Below are 20,959 nucleotides of genomic sequence, written 5' to 3' on the forward strand. Positions count from 1 at the left end.
GAAGAAAAAAGAGCAAAAGGGCTTTGTTACAATTGTGATAGCAAATACACAAAAGGTCATAAGTGTGCTGAGAAGAAATTATTCTACATAGATTGTGAAGAGGAAGAAGAAAAGGAGCAAGAAAGGTCAAAAGAAGAGGATATATTCCAGGAACAAAGCCTAGATGAAGAACAAATAAATCCAACCATATCTTGTAATGCATTGGCGGGAATTACCACTCCTCAAACCATCAAGATAGAAGGACAAATCAAGAAGAAAAAGGTAATAGTGTTGATTGATTCAGGAAGCACCCACAATTTTATTCATTGTAGGGTAGCAAAAGAATTGAATTGCTTCCTATATCCAGCACCAGAGTGTCAAGTGATGATTGCAAATGGAGGAACAATAAATTGTTCTGGAAAGTGCCATAATATCAAGCTATCCATGGGAGAATATGTATTGACTAGCCCAATGCTTTCCATTCCAATGGGAGGTGCTGATGTTGTACTAGGAGTCCAATGGCTACAATCCTTGGGTACAATAGCTTTTAATTTTCAAGAACTTTTCATGAAATTTTCTGTGGAAGGAAAGGAAGTTGAATTAAGGGGTATTGCAGGGAAACCAGGAAAGATAATCAGCTCTAATGGCATGACAAAGCTTCTAAAAAAGGAGCAAAGAGGTGTAATTGCACAATTATGTTCGCTAGATGTTTCCACATTGAAATCATCTATTTCTCCAGATCTCCAAAAAGTCCTGGACAATCATTCCAAGGTATTTGAGACTCCCAAAGGTCTCCCACCTATGCGTGATCATGATCATGCTATTCATCTGATTCCAGGAAGTGTTCCTCCAAACATCAGGCCGTACAGATATCCATATGTCCAAAAAAGTGAAATTGAACGTATGGTTGCAGAAATGCTAGAGGCTGGTATAATTCAACCGAGTCAAAGTTCTTTCTCAGCTCCAGTAGTATTGGTGCACAAGAAGGATGGATCATGGCGCATGTGTCCAGATTATAGGGAGCTCAACAAGCTCACTATTAAAGATAAGTTCCCCATTCCTGTCATTGATGAATTACTGGATGAATTGCATGGATCAATTTACTTCACCAAGTTGGATCTTCGTTCGGGATATCATCAAATCAGAATGAAGATTGAAGACATTCCGAAAACGGCATTTAGAACTCATGAGGGTCATTATGAATTTTTGGTCATGCCTTTTGGCCTTACCAATGCACCTTCAACATTTCAAGGTTTGATGAATTCAATTTTCAAACCATTCCTTAGAAAATTTGTGTTAGTATTTTTTGATGATATACTAATCTACAGCAAGTCTTGGAAGGATCATGTTGAACATGTTGACAAGGTGCTACAACTATTGGAGGAGAAACAATTATATGCAAAAAGATCCAAATGTTTCTTTGGAGTCCAGGAGGTGGAATATTTGGGTCATATTGTATCTCATGAAGGAGTTAAGGTAGACCCTAGCAAAATTAAAGCCATTAAGGAATGGAAAATCCCCACATCCATAAAGCATCTGCGAGGATTTCTTGGGTTGACAGGGTATTATCGCAAGTTTGTTAAGAATTATGGGAGAATAGCAGCACCTCTAACAACATTATTGAAGAAAGATGCATTTTCATGGACTCCGGAAGCAACAAAGGCCTTTGAACATCTTAAAGAGGCAATGTGCCAAGCACCGGTCTTAGCTACACCGGACTTCACAAAAACCTTTATTGTGGAATGTGATGCTTCAGGAAATGGAATTGGTGCTGTTCTAATGCAAGATGAAAGACCCATTGCTTTTGAAAGTCGTCCAATCAAGGGAAAGTTTTTAAGCAAAGCTATTTATGAGAAGGAAATGTTGGCAATACTCCATGCACTTAAGAAATGGCGACCCTACCTAATGGGAAGACACTTCAAGGTAAAAACGGATCATGATAGCCTTAAATACTTTTTAGAACAAAGATTATCCTCTGAAGAGCAACAAAAGTGGGTCACAAAGATGTTGGGTTATGACTTTGAAATCATCTACAAAAAAGGGAAGCAAAATGTGGTGGCAGATGCACTCTCAAGAAAGGATGAGGATGTGGAAGCATTGTTGTGTGCCATTTCTATTATCCAACCAGATTGGATAAACGAAGCAAAGGAGGAATGGAAGAATGACGAAGAAGTGTGGGCACTTATTCGAAAGCTACAACAAGATTCCAGTACTTCTGATACATTTAGCTGGAAAAATGATTCGTTATGGTACAAAGATCGCTTATACCTCTGTAAGAATTCCCAGCTAAAACAAAAATTCTTATGGAATTGCACACTTCTCCCTTAGGAGGGCACTCAGGATTTTTAAAAACTTACCACAGGGTTAAGAAGGAATTTTTTTGGGATGGCCTTAAATCAGATATTCAAAAGTTTGTGGCGGAATGTTTGGTTTGCCAACAAAATAAAGTTGAAACAATTAAGACACCGGGTCTATTACAACCTTTATCCATTCCAAGCCAACGTTGGGAGGAGGTTTCAATGGATTTTATCACAGGTTTACCCAAGTCTGAGGGAAAGAGTGTCATCATGGTGGTAGTTGACAGACTTACCAAGTATGCACACTTTTGTGCATTATCACATCCATTTAAAGCCAGTACAGTTTCTACTGCATTTATGGAAACAGTTCAAAAGCTACATGGAAACCCAAAGATTATTGTAAGTGACAGAGATCCCATTTTCACTGGAAATTTTTGGACAGAATTATTTTCTTGTCTTGGTACTCAGTTAGCTCATAGCTCATCTTATCATCCTCAATCTGATGGGCAAACTGAGATAGTAAACAAATGTTTGGAAGGATATCTTCGTTGCTTTGTATCTGATAAACAGACACAATGGGTCAAATGGTTGCCTCTGGCTGAATGGTGGTATAACACTTCCTTCCATACAGCAACAAAAATGACCCCATTTATGGCACTTTATGGGTACCAACCACCATCAATCACATCATATTTAAGAGAAAATTCTAAGGTTCAGGCAGTGGAACATCACATCGAACATCAACAACAAGTCCTCCAACTCTTAAAGGATAACCTCGTGTTGGCACAAAATAGAATGAAACAACAGGCAGATCAACATCGCAGTGAAAGAAGTTTTGATGTAGGTGATTGGGTATTCCTACGGCTACAACCATATAAGCAAATGTCCCTAAAGCAAGCTAAGAAGGATAATAAATTATCACCAAAGTATTATGGTCCGTACAAGGTGTTGGAAAAGATTGGTACTATGGCATACAAATTGGAGCTTCCTGCAGCTTCTCGATTGCACCCAGTTTTCCATGTTTCATGTTTAAAGAAGGTTATAGGCAACAAGCTCCCAGTTCAAACAATATTGCCAGAACTTGACGAGGAAGGAAAAATTATATTGGAACCGGAAGCAGTCACAGAAACAAGAACTCGACAGCTACGAAATCGATCAATTTCAGAGTATCTTATCAAGTGGAAGAACTTATCTGCTGAAGATTCCACATGGGAGGATGAGAATTTTATGCAGAAGTATCCAGAACTACTCAAGCGTTGAGGACAACACTTTTTTGAAGGAGAGGGGCATGTTGGGTCCCTATAATACTAGTGATTACCCCATTACTATTGTAGTTATACCCCTTATTTATATTGTTGTGCCCCTATTACCCCCATATTGTTATTTCTGTGCCCCATAGAATCCCTCTATTGTTATTTTTGTGGCTTTATATTATTATTGTTAGGTCGGCTGTATTATATTGTGACTCCTTAGACTCCTATATATAGAAAGGAGGTTTTGTCATTTGTATCATCCAAGAATTGTTCATTTATGTAATGTAAATGAGGTTGCCCCCTCGAAGAGGCTAAATTCTAAGGCGTTGATCTTTCTTTTCTATCTTTTCTTGAGCTGGTTTCATAACAGGCAAGGGTAAAAGTTTTCTTTTGCCTTCGAAGATCTGGCATTTATGGCAAGAAGTTACAAATCTTTTAACATCTGCAAACAAGGTTGACCAGTAAAATCCAGCACTTAGAATTTTTTCAGCGTTGACTTCCAGTAGAGATGTCCACCACAATCCCTTGCATGAAATTCTTGGAGTACTTTGTCAGATTCTTCTTTTAATAATCAGTTCAACGAAATACCTTCATGATTTTTCCAAAACAAAATATTATCCATAATGCAAAATTTCGAAGCTTTCATTTTCAAAAACCTACTCATAGTTCTGGATAACCCTGGAGGAGCCTGTAGGTTTTGTAGAACATATATAATATCAGCATACTAGGGGGAATCTAGAAAGGGCTGGCTGATCTGTGGAGTCACCATCTCCTATTCGTTATGCAGTTCTGCAATAAGATTTTTGTCTAGGGCTTGGCAATTTGTTTCTGCCATAAGTTTGGCTAACCCATGACCTTTAATTAACTTGGTAGGTTTTATCTCTATATCATATTCTAAAATAGAAGCTTTCCATTTTCCCCTCTTGCCATCAACTCCATCCTGTGTCAAGATATCTTTGACTACAGCATTGGGAACATAAACTATTACATGAGAATACAAAATATACACTTTGAAATCCTTAATAGCTTTTACCAAAGCAAAAGCCTGTTTCTCCATTATTTTATACTTTAATGAGGCATCTCTAAGGGCTTTACTGAAAAAGGCTATTGGCTTTTCACATCCTTGATCATCCTTTTGTAGTAAGACTGCATCTATGGTGTGTTCTGATGCAAAGGAAAAGATAATGAAGTCTCTGTCAAATTTTGGGCTTGTAAGGACTGGTGTTCAAGTTAAGGCTAATTTTATTTCTTCGAATGATTTTTTAGCCTCTGTTGTCCACTTAATAGCCGAATCTTTTTTCAACATGTTATTCAATAATCTAATTAGTTCAGCTAAGTTAGAGATAAATCTTCTTAAAAAATTTATTTTTCCTAAAAATCCGTGAAGTTCTTTAATGTTTCTTGGGTGAGGTTTTTGCAAGATAGCTTTAATCCTAGTTGGGTTAATTCAGATTCCATCTTTAGAGATAATGTGGCCTAACCATTTTCCTTCTTCCAACCCAAATAAAGACTTCTTTAGGTTAAGAGAAATGCCATATTTTTTGCATTTAAGAAAAACTTGTCTAAGATGATCCAGGTGTTGTTGATTTGACTTAGAAAGAACTGTTATATCATCAAGGTATATAACCAGGAAATCATGGATTTCTTTTGCAAAGGTAATATCCATTACCCTTTGAAAGGTGGCTCCTACATTTTTCAATCCAAAGGGCATTTTGACATACATGAAGGTGCCCCATGGTGTTGTGAATACTGTTTATGATTGGTCATCAAGATGGACTAAAATTTGGTTGTAACCCGAGAATCCATCTAAAAGTGAAATCCTTGTGGAACCTACTACCCTTTGCAGTATGTGATCCGTTTTAGGTAAGGGATAGTTGTCTTTGAGTGAGACTTTGTTCAAATTTCTAAGGTCAACACCGTCTAATTTCTCCTGTTTTCTTTCTTGTAGGGACAAGATTGGATACCCAATCTGTAAAACTAATGGGGGCAATGATTCCTGCTTCATACATTCATTTGATTTCTTTTTCAATGGAAGGTAATAAAACAGGATTAATTATTCTTAGATTTTTCCTAAAAGTTTTCTGATCATCTTTCAAAGGGATAGTGTGTTGTATAATACTGGTATCATAGGATTTTAAGTCTTCGTAACTCCAGGCAAAAACATCCTAGAATCCTTTCATTAGTTCAACATATTTTAGCTTTTCATCAGTGGGTAATGATTTAGACAATTTTATCAACTTAGGATTCTCTTGAGTTCCTATGTTGCATTCTTCAATTTCTACTTTCAAGGGCTCCATCTTAGGCTTTTTAGGAATATCATTGGAGTCAAATAAGTCCTCCAAAGGATTCAATCCCTTGGGTAATTCATTATCTTTGAGATTTATGACTTTAGTTTCATCATCAATTATTTCATCAATATCCATTTTCTTTAAGTCCCGAATATCTGTTTTTATGAATTTAGTAGGGTGAAGCATGTTTATTGAGTTTTCTTCCAATTTGTTAATGTCTAACTCATTAGTGTGATGAAAATCTGAAACTATGTCTACATCTATATTAATGATAGCAAATTCTTCATCTAATGTCAGAAAGTGATTAATCTGCTTATCATTTTCAGAAACTTGCCAGTTCATAAGATTATCAGGTATAGCTGGCATGTGCTTAACCTCAGCACTATATTGGTGATTGGGCTGAAAAGGCAGTTTGCAGGTGCTGGCAAACATAGCCAGGCTATGAGCTTGCATGTTATGTTTTCTAGGAATGGTTACAAGCTTGGTTTCTAAAAAAGTGTTAAGGATTTCTACAATTGTACCCCTGTAAAGTCCTAATCTAGGGTCTCTGGTTATGTAAAATCCATTAATATATTTAACTATCAGTTCAGAATCTCCCATGATTGATACCCTTATAGCTCCCAATCCTTTGACTAGCTTGAGGCCTAACATGAGTGCTTCATATTCTGCCATATTGTTTGTGCATTTGAAGTTTAACCTATAGGCATGTCCTTCTGCATGGTCATTCTCTAAGTTATATATCTATACCCCTGCGCCTGCACCTAATTTGTTTACTGAACTGTCAAAATCTAAATGCCATAAAATTTCATGTTCATAGTTTTCATTCGAGGTAGTGGAATCTTTTTTAGCTAAGGCATCTAGATTTTCTTTTCCATCTGATATCTCTTGAATTTGGACAATTGACTTTTCTTTTAAAATTTCTTTTGGTTCTGCTGCTACATCATTTGGACTATCTTCTGGATTAGTTTCTACATTATAGAGAATAAAGGAATCCATATCAGAATGCACTGAGTAAATAGGAAATTTTTGAGGTCTTTCCTGACTACTCACTACATACTTCATTAAAGTTTCTCTATATAGCTTCTTTGGTTATCCAAAAATAGATATGGTGGTGTATGACATGTCTAATTGTAGAGACCCTTGAAGTTTGGCGCCCTAAGATCTGGACAACAACATGCCATACTTGGGTGGGATATCTGCTACAACAATGTCCATGAGTATAGTTTTGGCAGGGTATTGGACCAGAGAAACGCACAAGTCCTTAATAAGTCCTAAACACCTAACTTGACTCGAATCAAAGGAAAATAAATCCCTATAGGGTCTAGTGATGTCTAAGTTAAGTTTCTCCATAACAGACTTGGGCATGAGGTTGTGCGAGGCACCAGAGTCAAACATGGCATTATGCAAAATTTTGTCATGGATATTGAGACTGACATAGAAGGGTGGTATCCCTCCTTCCATTGGTTTCCCATTTACTTCAGGGCCAAAAATCAACTCGGGCTGGTCATCAAAGAGATTTACAGAATCTTCATTTTCAATGACATTTAATGATTTGCTTATCTGAGACCTGTAAGCATCATGTTTTACCAGTTCTGTCAAAGGAACTAAAATTTTAAGCTTGGCCACCTCTGCTCCAAGATTAAAGGGCAGGATTACTTTGTCTGATTGAACTTTTGGGTTTCTGGTAGCAGTGTTTTCTATGTTTTCTTCTCTTTCAGTATTTGTGACATCCTTTCCTAATTTTTCTAATCTGATCTTTGGAGACTCTTCCACTGTATCCTTGGAGGGAAGTGAAGTGGAAGGTTTTCCATTATTGGGCTGATTATCGGACACATCTTCTATGGTGGGGCTAGAAGGTTTTTGATTTGTTTTAGAAAGGATCTAAAGTGTTTTTGTCACTAGAACTATTTTACCATTTTTAGTTTGATTAGGACTTGTTTTTTGGTTTGGTTCCGGGGCATCAGTTATTTTTCTGCTTCTTAAATTATACTGCTTATGTACCTCAAAAACAACAGAGTCATATCCCTATCTGAAATCAAATGACTCACTTGTTTGGGTTTGGAATTGTTGCACCACATGGGACTATTGGTCGTCCTGAGTTAGGAAGACATCTTCCTGATCATCTAGACTGATTAATTTATCTGAGTGTCTTGTTCAGGGTCTTCTGAGTGGGAGGCCTCTGCATAGTTTTCTTGGAAAGGTGGTCTGATATTCTAGTCAGGAATATTCTTTCCAGCATTTAGGTTATGATTTTTTCTAATGTTAGGATTTCTCCCTGAATTAGCGTATTGGCCATCCCAAGGAGATTTTCTTTCAATTATTTCAACTCTGTCCAACAATCTATCCATTCCTTTAACTATAGCATCGTTCAAAGGGTGTATTCTCTTCTTTTGCAGTTATTATTCTCTCGTTCCTAGCTTTGGCTCTTTTGGAAAGTAGGTTAGCCTCAACATTTACTACTACACTCTGCATTTCTTCTAGAGTGGGGAGGGTTCCTTTCTCTTAACTGGAAAGCCATATTTGAATCAAATCCATCAGGAAATTTGATCAAGGCTAAACTAGGTAGGGGTCTAAGGTTGAGTGGAATGGCACTATAAACATTATTGAACCTAGTGCAATAGTCCTGAACGATTTCATGAGGTCCCCTTTTAAGGTTCTCATATTCAAATAAAATATACAGGGGGTCCTTCCTTTTCTCCCACCTATTCAAGAATTGTTGGTAGAGAATTCTTAAGCTATCTATACTTTGGGGGACTAAAGATCTTGTTAGGCCCCTATACTACTAGTGTAACCCCTTATTGTTATTAGTACAACCCACTTATTATATTGATGTACCCATGTAGTGCCCATATTGTTACTATTGTGCCCCATAGAAGCCCACTATTGTTATTATTGTGCCCTTACATTATTATTGTTATGTCGGCTCTGATTATGTTATGACCCCTTAGACTCCTATATATAGAAAGGAGGTCTTTTCATTTGTATCATCCAAGAATTGTTCATTTATGTAATGTAAAGGAGGTTGCCCCCTCGAAGAGGCTGAATTCTAAGGCGTTGATCTATCTTTTCTATCTTTTCTTGAGCTGGTTCCATAACATTTGGTATCAGAGCTTTGGATTCTAGGGTTTCGCTGCTCCAAACAAGTCATCGTGGAATTTTCGCTATAACTTTTCTTCTACAACGTTTCAGAAGTTGAAAAAAAAACCAATTTGAGAAAAAATTACATTGAACCTCAGGTCCGAATTTTAGAGCTTTTCACGCTATATTTGCTGAGATATGATCTGAGGAAGTTGGTAATTTTGCAGAATCCTGAATTACATTCCAAACATGGGACCTGGGGAAAATCGTCATAACTTTCTATCTGGGGATCGGATTTAAATTTCATAAGAAGGTACAGAAAGAGGACGGACTGTAGTTTCTTGTATGCATTTTTTAGATCCAAAGGTTGAAACTGTGACTCGTGGCACGTCGTACAAGTTCGCTCTATTGAACTAATCTATAATCAAGTCACTGTGGGAGATTTCGCATAACTCTTCCTTGGAGAATCCAATTTGGGTCAAACTGGTGGCATTGGAAAGAGGACAAAGAGGGCTACTACAGGTCTCAATGTCAGAACTTAAAGATCCAAAAGTACAGAGTTACAGTCGTTTCAAGAACAAGCTCCTAAAATCAAGAAAAAGCAAGATGAGGAAGTTTTATGGCAAGGATCCGGTAAATTGGATACTTCAGATGGAGCAATATTTTGATCTACATGTTGTACCACTGTTACAAAAGGTATGTATTGCATCTTCATATTTAGAACCGGATCAATTTTTATGGTATGAAGGGCTTTGTTCTCGTAAACAACTTGTTACGTGGGCAATTTTCATAGAGGGAATGATAGCACATTATGAGGATACAAAGAGAAACACCTTCTTTAGAGCAACACCACAACAATTGAAAATAGTAAAAGGGATTTGTGACATAGTGGAAAGCAAAATTATGGAAACCATTAAGCATACCCCTCACAACGATAAAGATGGAAGTGTTGTTTCTCCTAGCCTTCCACAACCTACAAAGGTTACACCACAACAACTGGAAGAAAAAAGAGAAAAAGGGCTTTGTTACAATTGTGATAGCAAATGCACTAAAGGTCATAAGTTTGCTGAGAAGAAATTATTTTACATGGAATATGAAGAGGAGGAAGAAAATGATCAAGAAACATCAAAAGAAGAAGATATAAGCCAAGACCCCACCCCAGAGAAAGAAGAAATGAATCAGACCATATCTTGTAAAGCGTTGGCAAGAATTACCACTCCTCAAACTCTCAAGATAGAAGGACATATCAAGAAGAAAAAGTTGCAAGAAGTGAAAGATCAAATCAAGAAAGAAGAAATGAATCCAACCATATCTTGTAATTCATTGGTCGAAATTACCACTCCTCAAACTATCAAGATAGAAGGACATATCAAGAAGAAAAATGTTCAAGAAGTGAAAGATCACATCAAGCATCAAGAAATGAATCCGACCATATCTTGTAAAGGATTGGAAGAAATTACGTCTCCTCAAACTCTAGAGATAAAAGGACATATCAAGAAGAAAAAGGTTCAAGCAGTGAAAGATCACATCGAGCATCAACAACAAGTTCTCCAACTTTTAAATGATAACGCCACTTCAGTGCAAAATCAAACGAAACAACAGGTAGATCAACATCGTAGTGAAAAATGTTTTGATGTAGGTGATTGGGTATTTTTATTGCTACATCTCAAGCAAGCTATTTATGAGAAGGAAATGTTGGCAATACTACATGCACTTAAAAAATGGCTACCTTACTGAATGGGAAGACTCTTCAAGGATGAGGATGTGGAAGCATTGTTTTGTGCTATTTCTATTATCCAACCAGATTGGATAAACGAATCAAGGGATGAATGGAAGAAGGACGAATAAGTATGGCCACTTATTCAAAAGTTACAAAAGATCCCAATTCAAACAATATTGCTAGAATTTGAAGAGGAAGGAAAAATCATATTGGAACCTGGAGCAGTCACAAAAACAAGAACCTGACAGCTACGAAATCGAACAATTTCAGAGTATCTCATCAACTGGAAGAATTTACCCGCTGAAGATTCCACATGGGAGGACAAGAATTTTATACAGAAGCATCAAGAACTACTCAGGCGTTGAGGACAACGCTTTTTGAAGGAGAGGGGCATGTTAGGCCCCTATACTACTAGTGTAACCCCTTATTGTTATTAGTACAACCCACTTATTATATTGATGTACCCATGTAGTGCCCATATTGTTACTATTGTGCCCCATAGAAGCCCACTATTGTTATTATTGTGCCCTTACATTATTATTGTTATGTCGGCTTTGATTATGTTATGACCCCTTAGACTCCTATATATAGAAAGGAGGTCTTTTCATTTGTATCATCCAAGAATTGTTCATTTATGTAATGTAAAGGAGGTTGCCCCCTCGAAGAGGCTGAATTCTAAGGCGTTGATCTATCTTTTCTATCTTTTCTTGAGCTGGTTTCATAACAGATCTAAACCAAGTTCTAACTTCCCTAGTCAGACTGTGAACAAAAATTCTCATTTGAACGTCAACTATGTTAATTTCATATATCTCAAAATAGTCGGTCATTTTCTTAGTGTGCTGCTGAGCTGTGTAGGTTGCAGTGCCATCAAAATTAGTAATTTTACTCTGATAGTCTTGAGGCATGGCACCTAGGGGAGCAGGCATCACAAGGGGAGAATATCTATTGGCCATGATTCTAGGTTGTGTAGTAGTATGAACGGGAGTTGGGGTAATAGGAGGTGTTTGGGTTGTAGAGGAAGAACTGGAGGTGGTAGTGGGATGTTGGGTGATGATTGGCGGGAGAGGAAGTGAAGGGATGAAGGGAGGGGTGGAATGGATTTCAGAAGAGTGAGGAAATAATGATGAACTAGCAAAAAGAGAAGTAGTTTCAGAAAGTTCAGGTGTTCTATCGGTGGTAAGAGATGACTAAGTGGAATTCTGCAGATATTGATCAATTGACAAATTGGCTCATTGGGTTTCAAGTTCTCTGAGGAATTCTGGATCTTGGACTAGGTCCAATAATTCACTGTCAAATGTGGTTCTAAACAGAGAGAGTTCAAAATGTTCATCAAAAGGAAGATCTTCTAGGAAAAGCCACTCAACATGACATGAATGTGATCTGAACAAAGGTCTGGGACTCAATGAACTTTCTTGTCTTCTAATGATTCTCAGAATCAGGTTGGGATTTTCAAACACAGGGGGAGGATTTGGATCAGGGTTAGCCCTGGTGTAATGAGTTCTTCCTGAAGCCAGATTTTGAGCTTTTCAATGCTATTCTTTTATGGATTTTTCAAAATAACTTCTAATAATCCTTTAAGATGCTTTAAATTAAGATTTTTAGGTTTCTTAAAGGTTTGTTTCAACTGAGGATTAGTTCTTCCCCAGTATGGTCGCCACCATGTTATCACTCAGATTTTCCTTAGAAGTTATTGAAAGAAGGGAAGGATCCAAGGTAACTACAAAAAAACTTTTAGACTCGGGTGCTAGCCCACTCAAGTCCAGAGAGGGCTCTTTCTTTATGATTTAGCTATGTTTGAAAAGATTTTAGGCTAGTATTAATGTTCAGTGAGGTTGTTTTGTTTGAGAGTGGTGGAGTTCTGAAACAAATGGGCAAACTAGGTGTTTAGGCCATTGGGCTATGGAGTCAATCAGGGATAATTCACTGGATTGAGTCAAATTTCTAAGGTATGAGTTCAACAGGCACAATAGCAGAATAAAAGCAAACTTTGGGGCTTGAATGGGTGATAGTTCTGCTCAAAACTAGAGGGAAATCAAGAATCCTCAAGTTAGGATTAGAAATAGGAAAGGAAGATAAGTCAACTAGCTGAGGGCAATTAAGAATCCTATACCAGGGATAGAGGAGCAGTTAAGAATTCCTTTATCGAGATAGTTTAGAAGAAAACATAGAAATTGTAAACTGTTGATATCAGAGAGCAATAAAGCTAATTATTATATACTTTGACTAGTTTACCATTTATATTTAAGATGCATGAAACATTGAAACATATAGAAAGAACATAAAATCACAAGGATAGAATACTTATTTGTAATTATACTGCACAGGAATATGATGAAATGTCCTCAACTTTCATTCCTTTTCCAGCAAAAATTCAACTTTGAGTACAAAAGATTTCTCAACTTGATAGCATAGATTTACAGAGATGTTATAGAATCCACCCACAATACTTCAAATGGAGAAGTATTTATACAAAAATTACATCAAAAATATCTCATAACCACATGAGATTTATTATAGGGAATACAAAATATCTTTTACAAAAAGATAGAGACAGATGGAAAACTGATTGCTGTTGTCCCTTTATTTATGAATGAGCTGGAGGTTGAAACTCGGATTTGCCTCTTGCTGTTGCTTTAGTAATTGTGTGCTGGATATTTACTTACTTTTCCCTACTGATACTCTTTATCTGTTCCTGATACTCTTTACTTGTTTACCATACTTTACCTCAGTAAATATTTTCTATTTACCTTCGAGTTACCATAGTAAATTATAGGATATCAGTCATATTGGTCCACCATTCTTCCTTTGGTATCTTCATCCTGATCAATTTCCTGTGCATTTCATTAGCTTCAGTGTACTTAGCAAAATTGGGCTAGACGTTAAATAGGTGTTTCACTTCATGCTCAATATAGAAAAGATTTTCCAAACCATCATACAACACTTTTCCTGTAGGTAGTGCTTTCACTGTGGAAGAGTTGGCTTGATTTATGGCTTGTTTGTGTAGTTTCTCAATGTAGTCATCATGAGTCATCAGCTTGTCATTTATGACCAGTGGGCTTGGAAGTCCTTTAGCATTTCGATCCTCGATATCCAATTGTTCTACTTGGTGCTTGCTTTTGCTATTCAAGAAGTTGATCAATTGGGTTGCCTCTTCAAGTTTCTCTCCCAATTCTTCCCTGGTCTTCTGTAATTGCAACATTTCATTTATAGACTCAGTTGTAATGGTGAAAAGGACTTTCTGGCTAGGGGACATTAGAACTCTCATATTGGGGTCGTAGTTTGCATGGCATTGGTGGACAATATCTGGGAAAATATGGACAGTGGGGAATTGATATTTAGGTAGGTTTGATTCCCAAAGACCTATTTTATCAGCATTGTTCAGATAATTGTCCTGATACTTGTAGTGTAGCTTCAAGGGGGTTTCATCAAAAGTAAGGTCCTTGATTTGAAAATCTCTATCGACCAAGGGAAGGTGGTCCAAATCCCTGTGGGGAGTAGTGATTGGCATGACATTTAGGGGGATAGGAGCTTCCATCCTTGGTTCTTGTGTATTCAAGGACGTGGGGAGGGAAATTCAGGGATCTTATGGAGAACCAGGTTGTTCTAGGGAGTATTCAGAGTATTGAACTGCTTTAAATTTTGATAAAAACACTCAATTTCGAAAGCAATTCAGTCCTGGTTTGTTATGAACATAGGGTTTTCTAGTAGAAGTGGGTAAATACATGGTTATGGTGGTACGGGAAATGGAATGGCACCAGAGTGTAGTCTAGATGAGGTGTAATGGCCTGTAGTGGCAACTGGGAGTTCAACGGCTTCTTGGAGTTGATGGTTTACATGCAGGGTGACCGATTGAACGTGCTTTTGTGTGCATGGAGAATAGGAGGTTCTATTGTTTCGGTAAAACAAAAAATAATGAAGATTTTTGTTTTTATTCACAAAGTCAAAATGTTTGGCGGGTATGGTGAAAGGGACAGATGGCGCCAGTTGATGGATGGAACATTTTGTCGATGGTGGTAAGCAGAAGCGGTAATGGTTTTCATCGTGAAGCTTTTGAGAGGTTGGTGGTTTTGGCAGAGGGTTTTGCGATGCCACAAATTGGATGACATGTAGCATCAGCGCAAAGTCAAAACAACTTGTGTCGGGTGGTTAACGTTCGACCAAAAGGCCCGCGCGATATGAGTGAGAGTCGTTGGATGAGGGAAGGCAGATTGTGTGGTAGTCGATAGCGGAAAGTGTTAGGGAGTTAATGGAGGGGGGCCTGATGGCATAATCAACATAATTAAATGACTTCAATTATATCGGTGGTGAATGTATTGGCAGAGAGGCTATTATTTAATCCAGGTGATTAATTAATTCCTTTTTAACACGTCGAGGGTTTTGGCTCTTAATCAATCGCGGTTCGATTAATTCATCCTACTTAATTAACTTTATTATGGTTTATTTTTCAAACCATTGAGACGGGATATTTATCTATTTTGGGATTTTTATTAATAATACGGAAAAGGGTAATTTGTTTTGGGAGTTAAATAAATAATAATAATTAAAAGTTAATATGACCATGGAAAAAGAAAATGTGTTAAGTAAATGTTTCCGAAAATACATTCATCATCCAACATTATGACTTAGGCTAAAATTTGTTTGGGGGGGTTTTTATGATGAACCATTTATTTTTCCTAAGTAAAAGAGTGATTTTACCCTCGGAAAAGGATTTGAAGGGAATGAATGAATTATGGAGGGAGTGAATTTTGATGAAGGAGCTTTAGCACTTAGGCCTTACAAGTTATTGGGCCGAGGGTCCGGTCCCTCCAGAAGTCATAGAAATGCTCTGAGCTCCTTTAACTTTTAGGTTGTTGGTGCCTTTAGTACTTATGGGAAATTAGTAAAATTTAGGGAAGAAATGAGTGAGGAGGTTAATTAGTTTGACTTTTGTCTATGATGTAAATTTCTTCATTGTCATCCATATCTTTAAGTGCTTTTGATGATGAAAGTATATGACTTGATATCTGGATAATCATTCATCATACATAATTCTGTAACCATTCATATACTTACCTTACCTACTTATCCTACCATTCTTTCTTCTTTTATTAGGGTGCACTTAAACTGGCAAACCCTTATCAAAACCTTTTCTTTTCTTTTACAATGGTATTCTAACTAAGTCTAACCTTATTACATCCAAGGGCTCAGATTAAACTATTGAGCTCCTTTTCTTCACTCTACCTATCTACTTATATGCCAAGATTAAACAGTTTGGTCATATTTTATTCTCTATTTCTAAGCATGAAATTCAAAACATGGAATAACCAAGATTAAACTATTTGGTTACGATGGATTGTGGCATAAGTAACAAGTTGCACACAATCATTTATACAAAAAGTGAAATAGTAGGGGCATTTTGACTTGCACACTTTCATGGTCTTTTCATTTTTCTTTAGGGTTCATTTTCTTTCATTTTTTGACCTTTTCTTTATTCTTTTTCTAGGACATACCCTTTTTACATTTTTTAATTTTTGATTTTGTGTATGGAAAACATTTGCAACAAGCAAAGATATGTACATATTTGAGAGCTAAACCAAGTCAATCATGATATATGACACCTATTGGTATAGGAACATAATAGTGGCTCCACTTGGGGATGGCTTTTCCTGGTGGAAAGTCAAGAACATAGATCAATGGCCTTTGAAAGACTTTGATTGTGCTCTACAAATCTCCTTTTCCTTGCTGCTTTATTTGTATGTATAACTATAATACCTCTGAAGCTTAGGGCCTTTTCTTCGGGCCTAAACTTAAAAAATTTTACCATCCAATAAACACTGAACGGTAAAAAGATATAATATATACAGTTTAAAAGCATGGTAGGATTAGAAACTAGGATCAATGTAGTGCTTTAACATTCGACCATTTACTGGTCCTCCTTCGATCTCTGCACCATCCAATTCTTTAAGAAAATATGAATTATTTCCTCTGAAGGCATATATTATGTATGGACCTTTCCGCAGGAAGTCAAACTTCCCATTTTTCCCTTTGTCCTCTCTTCTTGAATCCCACTTTAACACTTTGTCTCCGAGATAGAAATCTTCTGCTTTGGTCCTTTTGTCAAAAATCTTCTTAAGTTTTTCTTGCAGTACTTGGGCTCTGTTGTATACTTTCTCTCTGGTTTGTTGTAAATGGATAGTCTAGTTAATACTCCTTTGTATATAATTTGGTTCCACTTGGGCTTGTTGAAGTAATTTCATGACTGGAACTCCTAAAGATGAGGGGAAAACTACCTCCATTCCATACACTAGCTCATAGGGACTAGTTCCAATGGATTGCTTAGTTGTAAGCCTATCTGCCCACAAAACTTTGGTTAATTTCTTGTTCCAAGTTTTCTTATTGTCTTCCAATAGTTTTTTGATAATATTCATTAGACCTTTATTGGAGGATTCTGCAAGTCCATTCCCTTGAGAATAGTAAGTTGTGGAATGACCAAGTGTTATATGATACTTGTGACAGAAATAAATCATTTTCTTTGACTTGAAGGCTGCAGCATTATCTGTGATGATTTTATTAGGACAACCAAACCTAGACAGAATATTAGCCTCTAGAAAACATATTATTACAGTATCAGTGGCCCGTCTAGAGGGAATATCTTCTATCCATTTGGTAAAGTAATCAGTTGCAGTGAGTATCCATTTATGTTGAGCAGAAGAGGGTGGATGGATTTCTCCAATGAAGTCAAGACCCTATTGTTGAAAAGGTTTTTTTGTGGAAATAGGTTTCAAAGGCAAGGGTAAAATTTTTCTTTTGCCTTTGAAGATCTGGAATATATGGCAGGAAGTTACAAATTTTTTAACATCTGCAAACAAGGTTGACTAGTAAAATCCAGCTCTTAGAATTTTTTCAGTAGTTGACTTCTAGTAGATATGTCCACCATAATCCCCTGCATGAAATTCTTGGAGTACTTTGTCAGATTCTTCTTTTAATAAACAGTTCAATAAAATACCTTCATGATTTTTCCAAAACAAAGTATTATCCATAATGCAAAATTTCGAAGCTTTCATTTTCAAAAACCTACTCTTAGTTTTGGATAACCGGAGGTTCCTCTCCATATTTAATAGATTCTACCAAACCTTCAAGTGTGGGAAGGACTACTTCTTCCACCGATGATACAATAACTCCCGTGGGAGTGACTTTCGACTTCCTTGATGCGTATGGAAGATGATGTATGCCTGGGATCAGACTGACTACTTTCGCGAACTAGCGAGTGATGGGACAGACGGAGAAAAGTTGATGATACAGAATCTCGTGTTCAATCCTGGGAGGTGAGGAGTAACCAACTGCAGAGTCGCATGTAGGTGAGAGGGAGTGCAAGTTACTGTTTGCTTGTTGGGGCCTCGCCCAAGTTCAGAGTTAGTTATCTAAACAAATCCTGGTACTATTGGCCCTTTCAGCAACAGTCCATGGAGCACGGACTGAGGTCTCACCTGAAGTAGTATGGGAGGGTGCTAGAACTAGGTTTCCGCACCCTGGAGATGTCTGATGAGTTCGAATGGTCCGCGGTTTCTCCTTGCGTGTAGGTTGCTTCGCGCACCTTCCTGTTCCTCCCGACCTGATACACTGCCTTCGCACAGCCCTATCTAGGGGTTGTGCTACGTTTTTCTCTATTACCCAAGACCTTGCTTATATTCCAATGTTAGTTAATTATCTTTTCCCACTTGAGTGCTTTGAGTTATACTTAACAACATAAAACATTCATACATGTGCGCATAATAAATAAACAGTGTATTTGTAAGTTATATCAATCATGTTGTTATCACAAAACCCAACCTTGATAGGCTGCTGATCAGGAAGACTTTGAGTAACTATTTCAAACCAAACTTTTGGTTGAGGCTTAGCCTCCTCAACTTGAGAGGGCTCTCTCACTAGGTTAAATATTTTAGTTTAAAGATTAGATGGCTAACTCTATGGAAAAAACAAGTGAAAAGTATATGGTTGAACATAATCAATAAAAATCCATTGGGCTATGGAGTCAGAGTATGTTTTTAGCACAATAGCAGATTAGCTTACATGGAAGTCAAGGCATAGAGAGTTTTAATCTATCAGCAAAACAGAGACATAATATAGGAAACACAGTTTATAAACACATGAAGGAAGTTAGAGAATTATTAATGAATTCTAAGTAACATGTGTTCATACCACTGCAAGTGAGCAAATGAGGAAGTCCATGAGAAAAATCAAACACATAAAACCCTCTCTGAATCCTGAGTAGTAAAGCCAAACTTCTGTATTAACATCAAAGATACAGTCTTCTATAATAACATAAGATGCCTGTTTCTTTGAAAATTTCCAACCCTTGGTGCATTACACCTCTTGCTCTTTATAGAGTCATCATTAAAATCTTGGATTCCTTCCTCCAACATGAAGGGAATTCGAATTTTCTTGACCTGACACCTACTCATACTTAAAACAGACTATTAATTACAAGAGATAATTAACTAATAGTCCTAGAGTCCTAATACAATTAGGAGTACAACTCCTTTTATGATAGTAGCAAACTAAAATATGAATTAAATTTGATATTTGATAGCTGCTCCTTCTTAACTTCAATCTTGGTGATGTCCATGACCCTCCTGCTGGCCTTCAGTACCTTCTCCTTCATCTGCCCTGAAAATTAGGAAACTGTCCCTTGCTCTATATGGCTGAAAAAAAGGTGTCGGGACAGAACTTTTATCTCCTCATCAAAGATGTATTTTGCAAAACTGAAGGATTCTTTTGTAGACCACTCGGTGCTGAACAAAAAGCTCTCTTGGTTTTTTGCAATACCTTTCCTACTGCCTAGAAACTGTCTTTGAATATCAAGTGTAAACTGGGAAATTCTGCTTTCTGAAAAACTGCTCCTACAAGAGTTTCGTAGCGCAATTTGAATCATCAACTTCTCCCAGCTCATAATGATATTTAAGAAAATAAAAGAGGTTTTTGTAGTTCAGTATGTTAGGAATAAAAACCTCTTTTAGTTTTCCATATGCTCTCAGTTTCTCAAAAAACCTTTTGGAAGTTGACTACTTAAAACAATTTTTCTGCTGAAAAAAGGTTGCTTTAGTGATTTCGTAGCGCATGTAGTGTAATTTCAGGACTTTGCGCTACAAAAATGCCTAGACAGTTTCATAGCGCATTCAAACTTTTGAAATGACTAGACACATGAAACTTTAAACATGATATGGGATCCATAAGGGGTTAGACAATGCTGATGGACTTTATTTAGTGATGGAAATGAGACTCATGAGACTCCTAACCTATCACCTACCCATTAAAACATAGGATGACTTGACACTCATCTAAGACCATGATTAGGAAAAATGTAAACTCTTATTTTGGTGATCAGAGTGGCTCCACTTGGGATAGTGTACCCCTGTGGCACACTAAGAACTCGTAGCTCCAGTGCTATCTACTTTTTGGTAAAACATAAATACTTTTATTTGATTTGACAAGCATCTTGTTTAAACTGTTGGGCCTTCAACTCGAGCTTAAGCTTGACGATCACTGTAGAAAAAAGAAATCTATATCTACTGAAAAATGCTTAGTCAACCTACCCTGAGCTTATTTGCACATTCCTACCTACCCTATCAACTGCAACCTCCATTTGTAGCTCAAGGAACATGAAACTTTCAATGAAGCCAAACATTAATCTGATCTGACACTTGAATCTCTTGGCTATGCTTGAAGCAAAAATAAACATGATACTGAAATAAACGAGTCAGCATGAGATGTAACTGATCTTCAAGATAAAAATATAACTGGAAATCTGAACAACAAATCTTTTCCATGTAATCAGCTATAGGGTCAAAAAAGACATGATTAGTTTGATGATTCTCATAACATTCTATATCTTCAGACAACTGATTCTCAGCCAATGATATGCTATCCAACTACTTTTCTGAATGATTCCCACAAACAATGTAATTTTCCTCATTATTATGATCATTCTTTGATGTAAGTTGCTGCAAGGAATTACAGAAATGATCAACCTTTTCCTTTGCGTTATAAAAAATTTCTTCCAATATTTCTTCTTGGTTTTAGTAATCATTTTCATACTCTTTATGATCAAAAGACTGGCAAGTTTACTGCATCTTCACATTATTCTCAGAGGATGTAACATGGTTTTCATAAGTAAACTCCTGCTGATTTTCATGCTGCATTTCAAGGGATGTTATCCTTTCTTCTCGGTGTTGAAATGTATTGTTATGAAGAGCCTCTAAAATTTCTTCATCCATGAATTCATCATCATCATAAAAATCCTCCAAATATTGAATAAAACTCGCCAAATGTTTACAACAATCTTTGACCAAAAATAAGGAGGGATGA

Source organism: Pinus tabuliformis, chromosome 3_2 (assembly GCF_031772625.1).
Source record: "Pinus tabuliformis cultivar Carrire ecotype Pingquan chromosome 3_2, CPIR1, whole genome shotgun sequence".
Classification (NCBI taxonomy): Eukaryota; Viridiplantae; Streptophyta; class Pinopsida; order Pinales; family Pinaceae; genus Pinus; species Pinus tabuliformis.